This window comes from Scardinius erythrophthalmus, assembly GCF_964197995.2.
Source record: "Scardinius erythrophthalmus genome assembly, chromosome: 1".
Classification (NCBI taxonomy): Eukaryota; Metazoa; Chordata; class Actinopteri; order Cypriniformes; family Leuciscidae; genus Scardinius; species Scardinius erythrophthalmus.
In genome coordinates, this window is record NC_138221.1 from 4,100,403 (window position 1) to 4,114,346 (window position 13,944).

Here is a 13,944-nt window from a genome sequence, read left to right on the forward strand (position 1 = left end):
CCTATTATCTCTAGCCTTGGCTACCGTATATAGACCGCCTGGGCCTTACGCTGATTTCCTAAAAGAGTTTGCAGATTTTCTCTCAGACCTATTAGTTAACTTCGATAAAGCATTAATTGTTGGAGACTTTAATATCCATGTAGATAATCAAAATGATGCGTTAGGGGCTGCGTTTACTGATTTATTAAACTCCTTTGGGGTCAAGCAAAACATTACCGGACCGACTCATCGATTTAATCATACACTCGATTTAATTATATCACATGGAACCGATCCAACCGATATAGATATCATTCCACAAAGTGACGATGTCACTGACCATTACATGGTAACTTGCATATTACGTACTCCTGTAATATATCATGCTGCGCCGCGTTATCGATTAGGCAGAACAATCCTTCCATCCACCATAGATAATTTTTCAAACAGCTTATCGGATCTGTCTCAGCTGCTCAGTGAACCCAAACAAACAGATGAACTTGAGGAATTAACTAGCACTATGAGCACCATTCTCTCTGGATCATTGGATATTGTTGCGCCCATTAGATTAAAAAAGGTCAGAGAGAAAAGTAAAGCACCATGGTACAACAGTACTACGCGTGTTCTAAAGAGAGAAACCCGTAATTTAGAGCGTAAATGGAAACAAACCAACTTAGAGGTCTTTAGAATCGCATGGAAAGACAGTATGTCACGTTATAAAAAGGCCCTAAAAGCGGCCAGGGCTGAGCATCTACGCAAACTAATAGAAAACAACCATAACAATCCTAAGTTCTTATTTAACACCGTGGCGAGACTAACAAATAAACAGATGTCTCCTGAACAAAGTATTCCATTACAGTTTAGTAGTAATGATTTCATGAAGTTCTTCACTGAGAAAATAGAAAACATCAGAACCACAATTGTAAACGTTCAATCCTCAATCGCGCCTTATAATTCAGCCTCAATTATCACGCCGCAAGAACAATTACAGTGCTTTTTAACTATAGAACAAAAAGAGTTAAATAAATTTATCATTTCCTCTAAAACAACAACATGTTTATTAGATCCCATACCAACTAAACTATTGAAAGAAGTGTTACCTGTAGTGGAAGAGCCTCTCCTCAATATTATTAACTCGTCTTTATCTTTAGGTCATGTTCCAAGAACATTTAAATTGGCAGTTATAAAACCTCTCATTAAGAAACCACAATTAGATCCGAATAATCTAGTAAATTATAGACCCATTTCAAATCTACCTTTTATGTCTAAAATACTAGAAAAAGTTGTGTCCGCTCAACTGGGCTCTTTCTTACAAGAAAATGACACCTATGAAAAGTTTCAGTCTGGATTCAGGCCGCATCATAGCACTGAAACTGCGCTCGTTAAAATCACAAATGATTTACTTTTAGCTTCTGACCAAGGCTGTATCTCAATATTAGTTTTACTTGATCTTAGTGCTGCGTTCGATACTATAGATCATACAATACTCTTAGATCGACTACAAAATTATACTGGTGTTCAAGGACAAGCATTAAGCTGGTTTAGATCGTATTTATCTGACCGCTACCATTTTGTTTATTTAAATGGAGAAAAATCTATCATAACTCCAGTAAACTATGGAGTGCCGCAGGGATCTGTGTTAGGCCCTCTATTATTCTCAATATATATGCTGCCACTTGGAAATATTATAAGGAAACATGGAATTAGTTTCCATTGTTATGCTGATGACACTCAAATCTATATTTCATCACGGCCAGATGAAAACGCTAAATTATCCAAATTGACAGAGTGTGTTAAAGATATAAAAGATTGGATGACGCATAATTTTCTTTTATTAAATCCAGACAAGACAGAGGTACTACTTATCGGTTCAAAAAACCACCCACAAAACCTCTCACAATACAACTTTAACATAGTAGGATGTCCTGTTACTTCATCCTCTACAGTAAAAGACCTGGGTGTTATATTAGACTGCAACCTGTCTTTTGAAAATCATATTTCATATGTTACAAGAACAGCCTTTTTCCACCTTAGAAACATTGCTAAGCTACGTAATATGCTATCAGTTTCTGACGCAGAAAAGTTAGTTCATGCATTCATGACCTCGAGACTAGATTACTGTAATGCGTTATTAGCCGGTTGTCCTGCATCCTTAATAAACAAGCTACAGTTAGTCCAAAATGCCGCCGCTAGAGTTCTAACTAGATCAAGAAAATATGATCATATAACACTGATTTTATCATCCCTACATTGGTTACCTATAAAGTCCCGTATTAATTACAAGGTATTGCTACTGACTTATAAAGCCCTAAACGGCTTAGCTCCAGTCTATTTAACCGATCTTCTATCGCCCTATAATCCATCGCGCTCTTTAAGATCACTAAATTCGAGGCTTTTGGTCATACCTAGGATATCCAGATCCACCAAAGGAGGGAGAGCATTTTCACATTTAGCACCAAAACTCTGGAATAGTCTTCCGGATACTGTTCGTTGCTCAGACTCACTCTCCCAGTTTAAAACTAGATTAAAGACGCATCTCTTCAGCCAGGCATTCATATAATACTTTTAATCCTACAGTTAAATCCGACCTCTAGTTCATAAACGCCAGAGGTGAACTGGCCCCCGACTGAGCCCGGGTTCTCCCAAGGTTTTTTTTTCTCCATTAGGTCACCTGATGGAGTTTTTCGGTTCCTTGCCACTGTCGCCTTTGGCTTGCTCAGTTGGGGATATTTGGGGATATTTAATTGAATTAATCAATCAACGATACTATTGATCAGCATTACCGAACGTAGACGTTCCACTAGAAACAAACATTGATGTATTGTTCTAATTTATTACTGTGAAGCTGCTTTGATACAACCTGTGTTGTGAAAAGCGCTATATAAATAAACTTGACTTGACTTGACTTGACTATAAACTGTGTGAGACACACATACACAACATAAAGCACAGGCTATATTCTGAAAAACCAAAACAAATTAAATAATTCTCTAGGCTCTTTTCTGGGGATGTTCAACAGAACTAACATTCCCAGACCGTGCATGAATCAAAAATTATTAAATGGGTTTTAGTTCAAGTGAAATAACAAATAAATAACTGTAAAAATGTTCCAAACAGCAAACTGAGTTTTTCTGCTGGAAAAACAAGATCCGGATCTGCATGTCACTGAAATGCCAGGTGTCTGCTCTTTCTTTAAATCACAAGACTTCCAGGGAAAATTCCTGTGTAGGGTCTGGGCGGGAGAGTGGGAGGCAGGACTGTGACTAACTTTTGAGTGTGGAAAAGGTCTCTCATTATATTGCGCAACAGAAGCGTCAGAATGCAAAACTACACCGCTCACGGCTCATGACAACTTGTTGTCAGCCTACCAGAACCAGTAATAACCTTTTTCCAGCTTCACTTATTACTAACCAGACTGACTTTATTTCTGTCAGACGTCTACAGAAGCTCTTACTGAGAGTTAACAGAGGTTTAGTGTTTGGTGGGTTAGGGTTAGTCATTTTGAGGGATGCTGAAGTTTAAATCAATACTGATCAGAACAAAGAAAGTTACCCCCAATATCACAAAATAGCCTAATTTATCTCATGCGGAAATATGATATATGGCCATATATGGATAAATACACATATTTGTAATCAGAGATGGGCAGTATTTTAATTACATGTATTTGAAATACGTATTTAATTACTTTTGAGTATTTTGTAATTTGTATTTTCCTTAACAAAAATAAATGAAATGTAATTTGTAATTAAATATTTCAAGACACTGTAATTTGTATTTAAAATACTAAAATACTTTTTTAAATGTATACTTTTTTTCCGCATATATTAACTTTCATCACCAGGATTAAAGGTTTAGTTCACCCAAAAATGAAAATTAGCCCATGATTTACTCACCTTGAAGTCATCCTAGGTGTATATGACATTCTTCTTTCACACTAATACAATCAGAGTTATATTAAAAAATGTCCTGGCTCTTCCAAGCTTTATAATGGCAATGAATGGCTGTTTAAGTTTTGAAGTCCATAAAAGCACATACTCCACACTTACACTCACACTACAAAAGACTGTAAATTTTGTTTGTATTTTTGTATTTTAAGATTACAAATTACTTGTATTTTAATTAAATATTTTTTTCACTGCAGTATTTTGTATTTGTAATTTGTAATTAAATACTTTTTGATGTATTTGTGCCCATCTCTGTTTGCAATTCCATTGTTTGCTGGAGGATATATAAACTCAGCAAAAAAAGAAACGTCCCTTTTTCAGGACTGTGTATTTCAACAATAATGTTGTAAAAATTCAAATAACTTTACAGATCTTCATTGTAAAGGGTTTAAACAATGTTTTCCATGCATGTTCAATTAACCATAATCAATTAATTAACATGCACCTGTGGAATGGTCGTTAAGACCTTAACAGCTTACAGAGAGTAGGCATTTAAGGTCACAGTTCTAAAAACGCAGGACACTAAAGAGACTTGTCTACCGACTGTGAAAAACACCCAAAGAAAGATGCCCAGGGTCCCTGCTCATCTGCGTGAACGTGCTTTAGGCATGCTGCAGGGAGGCATGAGGACTGCTGATGTGGCTAGGGCAATAAATTGCCATGTCCGCACTGTGAGACGCCTAAGACAGCGCTACAGGGAGACAGGAAGGACAGCTGATCATCCTCGCAGTGGAAGACCACGTGTAACAACACCTGCACAGGATCGGTACATCCGAATATCACACCTGCGTGACAGGTACAGGATGGCCACAACAACTGCCCGAGTCACACCAGGAACACACAATCCCTCCATCAGTGCTCAGACTGTCCGCAATAGGCTGAGAGAGGCTGGACTTAGGGCTTGTAGGCCTGTTGTAAGGCAGGTCCTTACCAGACATCACCAGCAACAACGCCGCCTATGGGCACAAACCCACCTTCGCTGGACCAGACAGGAGTGGCAAAAAGTGCTCTTCACTGATGAGTCACGGTTTTGTCTCACCAGGGGTGATGGACGGATTCGTGTTTATCGTCGAAGGAATGAGCGTTACACCGAGGCCTGTACCCTGGAGCTGGATCGATTTGGAGGTGGGGGGTCCGTCATGGTCTGGGGCGGTATATCACATCACCATCGGACTGAGCTTGTTGTCATTGCAGGCAATCTCAATGCCTTGCGGTACAGGGAAGACATCCTCCTCCCTCATGTGGTACCCTTTATGCATGCTCATCCGGACATGATCCTCCAGCAGGACAATGCCACCAGCCATTTTGCTCGTTCTGTGCGTGAGTTTCTGCATGACAGCAATGTCAGTGTTCTGCCATGGCCAGCGAAGAGCCCAGATCTCAATCCCATTGAGCATGTCTGGGACCTGTTGGATCGCAGGGTGAGGGCTAGGGCCATTCCCCCCAGAAATGTCCAGGAACTTGCAAGTGCCTTGGTGGAAGAGTGGGGTAACATCTCACAGCAAGAACTGACAAATCTGGTCCAGTCCATGAGGAGGAGATGCACTGCAGTACTTCAAGCAGCTGGTGGCCACACCAGATACTGACTGGTACTTTTGATTTTGAGCCTCCCTTCATTCAGGGACACATTATTCTATTTCTGTTAGTCATATGTCTGTGAAACATTTTTAGTTTATGTCTTATGCTGTTGACTCTTTTAGTGTTCATACAAATATTTAAACACATTAAGTTTACTGAAAGTAAAAACAGTTGAAAGTCAGAGGACGTTTCTTTTTTTGCTGAGTTTATATATATATATATATATATATATATATATATGCTAAAGTATATGTACAAATGTATAGATAACATGTTTTTTTAAGTTACTTTTTAAATAATTATAGATCATAAAAATTACTAAAATTAAAAGTATCCTTAAAGAAAAAACACTTGCATGACTGTTTAACACACATAAGTGCACTTTTTAAAAATGCACTTTGTAACAATATCTAATTGAGTTTAACTTAAATGTGCATTTTAAATAATTTAGTAATGATTTAAAGAACATTTATTTTGATGTATTGACTAATAATGTCCAATATTTGTTCATATATTTGAAATGTGTTTTTTGTATAATATATACTGTGAAAAGTAGGCTTGAAATTCAAGATTAATAAAACTAAGATCATGGCATCCAGTGGTCTTCAAGATCACTGCAGATGGAGACTGTCGCCATGAGATTAAGACACTTAATGCTTGGAAGAAAATAATGTGTGCTGAAAAGAAAAAACAACTTTGTTTCAAAATTCTCCTCAATTTCAAGACTTAATTTCATTCAGAAGAAAGGGAAATATTTACTCACGTCAACAGACTGTAATCTGTCAGATAAACAGAAACTTCTGCTGCTCTGATTTCACTTCAGTTCTTCTGTCCTACACAAAACATACACAAACATATTATGTATTAAAGCAGAACAACTTTAGACTGTTACTGAACGTGCCATCATGAATATTATTTTGTGTACAGGTACCTTCCACATTATCACCAGTGTTTACTAGTCAAGTCTGCTTTATTCATATAGTATTTACACAGAACAGATTGCTCAAACGCAGTAACAAACCAGTAATAAACCAGAAAATACAGTGGAAACATTGCAAAGGTCATCCCTTATGAGACATTCAGTCTCACCTGTGATATGGAAATGTTTCCCTTTATCACTGTGCTACATTATATGTGTTAAGATTTATCGATTTTTATATCATTACATCTGAATTTGAAAACCAAGACATATCAGAAGTGTTAAATATGAACTGTGTGTTTGTAGCACAGCATACATTTTAAAAATCTAAAACAATATTACATGTTAAACAGCTAAGCCATAGATTTTGTGTATAAAATGCTGATTGGATCATTTCATATTTTTATGGCAATTACAATCAGAAACATCTTGCAAGTTTTTTTTTTTATAATACTTAAATTTTTATTAAACTTTTATTTTGAATGCAGTCTTGTTGCACTTTATGTAATGGGAAATTTAGTCCCACCTTACGACACGACACGTGCTGAAAACAATCCAGTTGAGCACTTAATCCATAACGCTGCTTCTCAATCAAAACATATGATGTACAAACTCTGCAAAATAATTGAACCATCTACTGCAGGGATAGGCAACTCCGGTCCTGGAGGGCCACTATCCTGCAGAGTTTAGCTTCAGCCCTGATTAAAAACTCACCTGCCTGTATCTATCTAGTAATCCCGAAAACACTGATTGCCTTGTTCATGTGTGTTTAATTAGGGTTGGAGCTAAACTCTGCAGGCCGCCATTATCCGCATCAGCGAAGACAACTCAAGCGACTTTGGCAAAAGTAGAAGATGGATTCAAAGAGACCGGCTTCTATTTCATCCCAAACCCCAACGCAAACTCCACGTAACCGCGTGCACACCTCTGGTTGCAGTTTCGCGTGTCGCCAGAAGGGGGCATAGTTCTGCAAAAAGTCAGAGACTTGCGCAATGCACCTTTAAATGATTTATTGACATTGTTTTTTATTTTATTTATTGCTCTCTGAGAATTGTATAATGATAATGTTCTCTATGATTCTTTACCATTGTTGCACAACGTTGCCCTAAGGCAACAAAAAAATATTTTGGGGTGGGGGGGTTGGGGGAGGGACATTTTTCAATAAATCAATAAAATGTTCCCAAATGAGCCAAGAAATGATGTGGAATCATTTTTATCATGTGCCATCAAAATGCATGCAGTAGAGGGTTAACAAATCTTGATTGTCTCTAATCAAGCAAATTTGCACTTTATATATTTGATATTTTATAGTTCTCGTGGCATTCCCAGTATGTTACTTACTGAAACAATCCTAATCTTCATTATCGAACAAGCTTCTCAAACACGAACCAACACAAAACTTTAGTTGCGGTGCGACCGGAAACTTTATTTTGACCACCCGACAAAATAATCTTGGTGTACTGGTGTACTTAATCCACATTACCGAAAATAATCACTTTTCAAAATGACAATATTTGGGCTTGTTCTGGGCTTATCTGCTTGCTTCATCCTCCAACATTACTAATGCATTAAAGCATGTTTAGCGCTTCCACATTGAGCATTTTTGAAACACTAATTTACACTATAAGCTGCGTGAGACACACATACACAACATAAAGCACAGGCTATATTCTGAAAACCCCCCCCAAATTTTTTTTAATAATTCTCGAGTCTAGGCTCTGTTCTGGGGATGTTCAACAGAACTAACATTCCCAGACCGTGCATGAATCAAAACTTATTAAATGGGTTCTAGTTCAAGTGAAATAACAAATAAATAACTGTAAAAATGTTGCAAACAGCAAACTGAGTTTTTCTGCTGGAAAAACAGGATCCGGATCTGCATGTAACTGGAATGCCAGGTGTCTGCTCTTTCTTTAAATCACAAGACTTCCAGGGAAAATTCCTGTGTAGGGTCTGGGCGGGAGAGTGGGAGGCAGGACTGTGATTAACTTTTGAGTGTGGAAAAGGTCTCTCATTATATTGCGCAAGAGAAGCATCAGTATGCAAAACTACACCGCTCTAGGCTCATGACAACACAGTTGTTAGCCTACCAGAACCAGTAATAACCCTTTTCCCAGGCTTCTGATTGGCCAACATGGCTTTAGGGTTATGGTTATATCGCCACCTGTTGGTTTGGCAAACTACATGTGGACTTGGCCCAAGATGAAATCAACTGAAGATAAAAGAAGACATTACATCTGTGAAGATCTCAGCAGAGGAGGATTAAACAACTCCACGAACAGCATTACCAGCTTCACTTATTACTAACCAGACTGACTTTATTTCTGTCAGACGTCTACAGACGCTCTTACTGAGAGTTAACAGAGGTTTAGTGTTGGGTGGGTTAGGGTTAGTCATTTTGAGGAATGCTGAAGTTTAAATCAATATTGATCAGAACAATTGACTAATCTACTCAAGCTGATTTAAAATAAAGGATTCAGTTTTAACTTAGTCCAATATTTGTTCATATAATATTAAAATGTGTTAATTGTATAATATTTACTGTGAAAAGTTGGCTTGAAACTCAACATTAATAAAACTAAGATCATGGCATCCAGTGGTCTTCAAGATCACTGCAGACGGTGACTGTCGTCATGAGATTAAGACACTTGCTGCTTGGAAGAAAAGCTATGAAACGCTATCGAGGGAAGAAGCGAGACGGCGCCGCTGTTTTGGAGGCAACTTGTCTATTTTTAAAGATAGTTTTAAGTGTACTACTCTAATGATTTCAACCGTTTCGAACTACAACTGCTAAAACTTGAAATGGACACTGTTGTGCTTTATGGCCCTCCTAAAGCACACAAAGACTTTCTAAAATAATTTGCTAGTTTTCTTGGGGACATCATATCAAACTTTGATGAAGTAATAATTCTTGGAGATTTCAACATTCATGTGTGCAGCCCAGTCAAACACATTTGTAGATTAATTTACTAGTGATTTTGGTATTTCAGATCACAAGCTTATCTTGTTCTCTATCTCTTTTAAAACAGATATGGTGAACACTGTTAAACCGGAGGTGGTTTTTCTGCAGTGTTTAGTGAGATTGCTGGAGTTTCTGATGCACACCTCCATGATCTGAGTGCTGCTGAACACCTCAGCCGGTTTAACACTGCTTGCACCAATATTTTAGATGAAGTGGCCCCCTTTAAAGGTTGTATCAGTGATTTCAGGCCCCAAAAAAAAGAAGATCACATTCATCTAATCTTTCCTAACGATCCGCTAGCTGCCCGCCCCATAAGCATGCCGTCAAAAAACGCGTCTCTGTAGGCAGCCTAGGCTCTGAGATCTGCACACAAAACCAATTGGTTTCACCAACACTCAAAACCAAAACAAATAGTGTTCCAACCAATCACCGACAGGCGAAGGGTGTTGTGAGGAAGCCCACTCACTCACACTGAATGATATCAAGACTTGTCAAAGTCCCTCCGCAAAGTTTGTGTTCTTGAGCCACCAAACACTGCTGTCGTGCAAATGAGTGGCCAGAACGCATTAAAAGTTTTTTTTTTCTTTTTTTCAGTGAGAACGGTGTGGTGTTAGCGGCCCCTAAGTTAATAACTAATGATCTCTGCAATGGAAGTGAATAAATCAAAAACTAACTTTAGCTGGACAATAACTTTATTCTAGAGCTGCTGTAAAGAAAAAAATATGTTACTGTAATCTCCTATTATCACTGTAAAGCTGCTTAAAAACAATCTATATGGTCAAAAGCCCTGTATAAATGAAGATGACTTGACTTGAGTCTTGAACGCTTGCCTTATCAACAGCTTATGGTCACTCAGGTTGTCACGATAACCTTCCCTAACCAATGGGAGCTTCAGGGCCACAGTCAAATTGCCCCCCTTTATTTTTATCTTTGAAAAGTCTTTGAGAAATATCCCCCTATTTCCCCTTCTATAGGGAGTGAGGTCCCTATAATCTTCCACGGTGTTTAAATTAAAGCTCAACCTGTGACTTGAAGAGCAGAGGCCTTGATGTATAAGGGGCCTGCCATACTCTTACAGCCTGAAAGGGTGAACTCACTGCCAAGCCCGGCGCCAGATGATGGGCGCAGACTCAGATCGCGCGGTATACAAAGGAGGTGCCAAAAAAGTTCAGATGGCGAGACCAGGGCATCAAAGCCCTTCTCTTTCTCCTCAGAGTCCGCCAGGTTCACCTATAGGTGTCTCTCCACTGCCACCGTCGCCGCCTGACACATTTGTGCCAATCGCGGCGGCATGAAGAAGGAAAAATAAAGAAACTGAAAACTGTATTCAGGACTGTTTCGATTTTGTGACATTTTACTATCATGACAATGATTTTCATTAGATTCTTTTTAGATTATATTTTTTGTGTTTGGGAAACCCTGTTTTTTATCTTTAATAAAATAAATGAATACTTTTATTTAGCAGCCATATCACCCTGTAGCCCAAGACTGGTCTACCACTGAAGCCCACTGAAGTCTGGTCAGTACCTGGATGGGAGACTCCTGGGAAAACCAGGTTTCTGCTGGAAGAGGTGTTAGTGAGGCCAGCAGGGGGCGCTCACCCTGTGGTCTGTGTGGGTCCTAACGCCCCAGTGTAGTGACAGGGACACTACAGGGTTCTTCCATGCCTTCTCGAGCTCAGCGCGGAGGTCAGGGAGGAAAGGAAGCCTCACGGGAGCTGGACGGAGAGAAACAGCTCGTCTAACCTGCCATGAGCGGTCTCTCTTCCCTAACGGTGCGAGTCCACTGGCACGGAGCGGAGCGAGCGTTTTCAATTAATTCCTATGGAAGTCAAGCTTCATGCTCGCGCAGTGCATTGTGGGATTGACAGAGGACCGGGGAAAGTGTTGAGAGCGTCAAAAGGTTGGGCAGTTCTCGACTTTATGCAGATATCAAGCGAAAAACGCGGTCGGCAGCCAATTGCTGTGAGGTTCGGGATGTGACGTCTGTCTTGAGAGTTTAAAAATATGCAAATTGTGCCGGAGTTTATGCTGGATTTAGTGCGTAATCCTTTTGTTTACAAATTAGACGCGTTGCAGTTGTTATATATATGTTAATTATTTTATTTTGGATGTGGTCATTGTGATTATATTGGCTGGTTTTATAAAGGTTTATACAATTGATAGGATATCTTTACTTGGTGCATTTGGAAACAAAGCTTGTGTATTTCTAAATGTAATCACGTGCATTACTGATGATTATACTGTGTGTGTGTTGAAAAAACATATTAAACACACTCACAACAGACACACACCAAAGCGGAGGGGTTATAGCGCCGTCCACTGGCACGGAGCGGAGCAAGCGTTTTCAATTCATACCTATGGAAGTCGAGCTTCATGCTCGCGCAGTGCATTGTGGGATTGACAGGTGAAAGCGTTGAGAGCAGCCAAGAGTGTCAAAAAGGGTGGGCAGTTTTTATGCAAATTTATGCAAATATCAAGCGAAAAACGCCGAGCAACAGCCGATCGGTGTGAAAAGTAGGCAAAGCAAGATTTCGACGTATGTTTCCGACTGTCTGCGAAACTGAGGAGGATTACTGAGCTGAAATCATGTGACATTTAAAAAGTCTTACTTTAAAGGCACTTTTCATAAGCCATGATTTCTCAGTCTGGGAAAAAGTTTATTACCAATAATACGTTTGTGTAAACTTAAAAACATCTTCATAGTCTACATTTGACAGTTTAATACAGTTTTGTTCACCCATTCAACACATATGATGAAAGCATGCAAAGTGCATTTAAAGTGTGACTTTTTAATTGTCACATGAAGAAAAAAAAAGCATGCTTTATTGATAATTTCTTCAAAGCAATCATTGGCTAATTAATGCACATATGAATGTGTAAACAATGCACTCTTCCTCCTGATATCTTTGTTAGCGGCAACATGGAGGAGAAGTTGATTATCGCTGTGTGTCGTCATTCCCCGTTCTCCATGACACATCCTTTTATTCATATAGAGACACAACAATGACATCTGAAGGTTGCTGGTGTTCCTGGTTTAAAAGTAATAAAACTCTTTGTGTCCGCGTTAAGTCCTGTTTACAATAGGCTATTGATTTATATGATGTGTTTGCTGCTTATCTACAGAAATGTTATGAATCTAAATAAACGTACATTTAGCCGATGCTTTTATTCACAACAACTTACAATACAGGCAACAATATTCATCGACTACAATGCCAGTTTTAAAAAGAAGCAGGGAACTAATTTGAGTAAAGAACAATCTTCTTTTAAAGTAACATTCTTAAAGGGGTGGTTCAGGATTTTGGACATCGGACCTCATTTCCAAGTTAGCCTGGGTGTTATTTATCAGTGGAGACAGTTTTCAAAAATGTTCATCCAGTCCTTCCAGTTGCTTAGTTCGCCGGTGCTAGGCTAGCATGAGTCAACGGTAACTGCTAGCCTGCCATTAAAAACAGTTTTACCCACTCCACAGTACACCAAAAGCAAATAAGTTATAACGCCAGACTATCGATGTAAATGTCTGTTGAGAGAATAATGTTAGAAATCAAACTACTCTTGCATCACGTGTGAGTGTGTGTGTGTGTGTGTGTGTGTGTGTGTGTGTGTGTGTGTGTGTGTGTGTGTGTGTGGTGGGCGTTCTGGCACAAAATGGCTGCCGTCGCATCATCCAGGTGTAGCTGCACATTGGCGGTGGTTGAGGAGATTCCCCCTTTCATGTAAAGCGCTTTGAGTACCCAGAAAAGTGCTATAAATGTAACAAATTATTATTATTATTATTATTAATAAAGTTTAAGGGCAATGAGTGTTTTTTCTTTGTCCTTTGCTAATGTTCTTGTTCTATAGAACAATATGTATACATATATGCGTCTTACATATATTTCACATTTATATGCATATACGGGAAAATATATGGCACTTACATGAAAATTGCCATTTTTGCTATATTTTGAAATATATGTTTCATATATGTCTATGTGTTTTACATATATGAATTTTGCATATATTCTCATATAGGCAGCAGACATACATGGGCACTTACATTATATATGTAATTTACATATATTGACATTACATTTCTGGATGGGCTCCCCGACAGCAACATAGTGTCGGCCCAGATCCGGCCCAAATCTGGTAGGCTACATGTGGATTCCACATGGCCCTGATGTGGGCCAGATCTGGGGCCTCATTTATAAAACTGTGCGTAGGAACCTTACTAAAAGTGTACGTACGCACAAAAGCCAAAAATGGCGTACGCAAAAAAATATTCAGACTTATAAAACCGTGCGTACGCCAGTACCTGCGCAGAATTCACTTTATAAATCCCAGTCAGCGGAAGATTGTGCGTACATGCGTCTCCACCCGAAATAACCATATATGGAGATTACAACGCCTAGTTTTAATATGCAGATCCTCATCTACATATCATTTGCATATGATTATTCATCCACATGATAACTTAAACGTTATCACGTGGATGAATAATCATATGCAAATGATATAAACGGTACAAGAAACATTACATTAATACAAATCAAGTAGTTATCCTTGCCTTGTTTT